Source organism: Pygoscelis adeliae, unplaced genomic scaffold (genome assembly GCF_000699105.1).
Source record: "Pygoscelis adeliae isolate BGI_AS28 unplaced genomic scaffold, ASM69910v1 Scaffold286, whole genome shotgun sequence".
NCBI classification, from domain to species: Eukaryota; Metazoa; Chordata; class Aves; order Sphenisciformes; family Spheniscidae; genus Pygoscelis; species Pygoscelis adeliae.
Window position 1 is genome coordinate 2,083,722 of NW_008825076.1, and position 3,784 is coordinate 2,087,505.

Below are 3,784 nucleotides of genomic sequence, written 5' to 3' on the forward strand. Positions count from 1 at the left end.
TAGCCATCTCTTCATACAGAACGTTTTAGATGTTATAATTCGATATCACCTGTGGTTACTTCACCCATAGTGCGCAGCTCTGAGGTGACGACATTTCGTGTCAGTGGAAACGTGACAATTCACCGCAGCTGACCAACTGCACCTCCTGGTACCTGGGGCTTCCTGTTCTCACACAGTCGCTTGACCCAGCAGCCCTTGATCCCTCCAGCCGCTCTGATGCTCCCCCCTCCTACAGGGGTCCCTGGGATCCTTGTCCTCCTTCTACCTTTTCCCTTTTTTTTTTTCCCCCTTCAGATCCTGGCTTTTGTGAGGTTCAGTCCTGGGTTTGTGTTTCTCTAGGTTCCCAGGCCTCTACTTTCTTGGCTCAATCCTCCTTCCTTCCACGCCCCTTCCTGAACCCTTCCCATGGCCTCCAACACCCATCTGTGATCCCCCTTTGGCCAGGGCCAGCAGGCACAGTGAAGGAGAAGGTCAGCTCACATCCTGAAGAGTTACATCTGCAGTCATCCCTTTTCTACATCAATCTCTCATGATTAAAAGCACATGACAGCTACAAGGCCAGTAAAACAAAACAAGCGTGGAGTTTCCTGATCATGCCAGTTGAAAGATTTAAGGAACAAAAAAACCCGAAAAAACGAGGCCAAGGCCAAAACCAAAAAAAAAAACCAAAACAAAAGCAAAGAAAAAGCAAAGAGAAAGCAAAAGAGCTAAAACTTCTGGCCTTCACTCTTAGGCCAGGTGACCTACTCTTCACGCCAAGCAAAACTCGAGTGACTAGGAAAGGTAAGTTTTAAGATTTTCTTTATTCTGCACCAGCCTGGTACAGAATTGAACATCACTCTGGTGACAACTGCAAGAGCCCACTGCAGCAGGTGAAGATTATGCAGGACTCTAGCCATGCCCTTCTCCCTGACGGACATTGCTGCAATGGCTCTACATCTTCCACCATTTGCTGATTTGCTTTTAAGAAACTTTGCCCTTGCAGGCAGATGCAGCTACTCCTTTTAACTCAGAGCAGCATAGGCACAGCTATAAGATAGGGAGGAAGGGGGCTACAGGGAGGAGGAGCAGACTTGTCAGAGCTGCACAACAAAAGAGGCACCAGTTATGAAGTGCAACAAGGGGGCTTCCAGCTGCACAACAAGGAAAAAGTTCTTCACCCTGAGAGTGGTGCAGCACAGGGACAGGTCTCCCAGAGCAGCTGGGGACCCTCCACCCTTAGAGATATTCAGAATTTCTCTGGACAAGGCCCTGAGCAACCTCCTCTAACTTTGAAGTTGGCCCTGCTTTGAGCAGGAGGTTGGACCAGAGCTCTCCAGAGATGCCTTTCAACGATTTTTTCTCCAATTTCTAGGTGGACAGAATAAGGACCAGGTGAGGAGGACTGGATTGCACAGCAGGGGAGCTTCTTCCTGTCGTGTGACTCAAAGCATGAGCCGTCATACAGCGCTGAGGTGAGACACACGTGGCCCCACTGTCCTTCTCTGCCACATTCCCACCTGTTCTCCCTCAATCCCTTTCAATTTAACTTCTTGCATTTTCACCGGGCTTCCCAGAAAAGCAAAAGAAAAACCCCAGAAGTTATTATGAGCTAAAAACATGCAAATTTGCAGAAGACCGATTTCTTTTTAGAGATGTTCTCAGGGGAAACACTGACAGTTCACCTTTTAGCGACCAGCTACTTGCAGCCATCTAGAGAGACCTGCACCAGTCTCTGCTCATACTGAAGCGACCCTCCATACCCCTCTGGTGCTTTGACACAGCACATTTGGAGCACTTCACACATACTGAAATTGGCCAAGGCTTGGCAAACTTTGAATTTTGATTTTTGCACAAAAAAGGAAGACAGCATTCACAAGGAAATTTCCTGTGTTTCATCAGCTTAATTGTAACACATTCTAGATCAAGCTTCATTATTTATGGATGAAGTGTTGTTCATAATCTCCGCTCCAGAGCATCATGAAAACTGAGATCAAAGAGCAGAAGCGCCTGAGCTTCTGATGTGTTGGAGGCCCACAGGCCCCCCAGGTTCCAAATGGAGCAAGATGTGCACATCACCTCTGGAAATCAGCTTGCACCGCCTTGCAAAGTGCCATCCTCATTTTTCACTGGCACCAGTGAGCTGTAAGCGTGCCACTTCACATGTGCTTAAGCTGAAATCATGCACTCTAAACTGTCCCAAACACTACTGGGATGGAGAGAATGAGTTAAAGCAGATGGGGATTAGCAAACTGCAGATTGTCGGAAATTAGCCAGTGTGGAAAAAAAAATTTTGTTATAACTGTAGTAAGACTATCTAAGTAGGTCACCACAAAACCACATCAGAAGATGAGAGCAATGAAGGAGGTGTGGGTTCAGTCTCACTACAGGAAGCCAGACGTTCTGCAGCTCTGTCCCACCTGTGACACGAAGAGAAAAACAGCTGCTGCCCAAATCTCACTGTTTTTTAAAACTCACACATGTTCATACCTATTTGAATGACTTTCACTTTCATGTAAATGGATCACGAGTGTCAGTGTGCCTGTGCCATGAATCTACAATTTCATGTTGATTAAAGTGCACAGCTGATATTCTAAAGGGCCTTCAAAACGACCTGAGGTATACAAACCAATATGTCTGTTTGTACAAACCCTTTTTTTCCCCTGAGGAAGTCCAACCAGAAATGAACAGAAATGCATGTGATGCTGTTACACTATTTGTTTCCATAGTGCCCGTCATGCCAGCATCTCAAACTTTCACAGACTGGCTGTATGTATGTCCATGACTGGCTTTGTAAGCTGGGAGGTGCTAATTAGCCCCATTTTCCAGGTAGGAACGGATACGCGGGAGAGCTTGGAGACCCAAGTCACAGCAGCAGCCTGTGCCAGAGGAGGGCATTTGAAACTTACACCAGATAAGGCTGACAACTCGACGATATTTTAATTCAAGAGCATTTTGACACTGATTTTGAGGCAGTGGCTTTCTGATTCAGCTTGATGGTAACTGGATAAATGCTAATTTGACACTTTCTTTTTGCTGTAAGGCTAGGTTCTCCATCTGTGATTGAGCAGTGAAAGCCAACCATGGATCCGCTGCGCACTTACCCAGGACTGCTCAGCCAGCAGGAGAGGGTTAGGGGAGCTGCAGGTCGAACATGTCTTATTTAAAAAGTCAGGATCCATTTCCTGCTTTTAAGCACCACAGAGTATTCTGAGGTGATGCTTCAGCACACTTTTGCAGTCATTATACCCAGGTTTCCAGCACCTGAATGGAATCTGAAATCTGAAACAAGAACCCTGTGCCACCATTACCTCAGTCTCCATTTAAGCACAAGGGGTTACTTATGAGCTTGGGTGATGGCAGTTGAGGGCCAAGGAGCTGCTGGGTGATGGCAGCTGAGGGGAAAGGAGCCAGGCAATAGCGCTGGGGAAGGAGCTGCCAAGTAACAACTGAGGGACAAGGAGCTACTGCGTGACTGCAGCTGAGGGAGAAGGAGCTGCTGGGCAATGGTGGCTGGGGCAGGACACGGCACCAGGCAGCAATGGCTGAGGGACAAGGAGCTGCTGGATGATGGCGGCTGAGGGACACGGCACCAGGCAGCAATGGCTGAGGGACAAGGAGCTGCTGGATGATGGCGGCTGAGGGACATGGCACCAGGCAGCAATGTCTGAGGGACAAGGAGCTGCTGGATGATGGCGGCTGAGGGACACGGCACCAGGCAGCAATGTCTGAGGGACAAGGAGCCGCTGGGCGGTGGCGGCTGAGGGACACGGCACCAGGCAGCAATGGCTGAGGGACAAGGAGC

At 48.5% G+C, this 3,784-nt stretch overlaps 1 protein-coding gene across 1 annotated transcript in view; it reads left to right on the top strand.

The window, feature by feature from the left end:
- The window catches only part of SLC9A8 (solute carrier family 9, subfamily A (NHE8, cation proton antiporter 8), member 8), a 53,189-nt gene that overhangs the window by 17,901 nt on the left and 31,504 nt on the right, over positions 1 to 3,784 (top strand). The gene's annotated exons all lie outside the window — the stretch shown is intronic.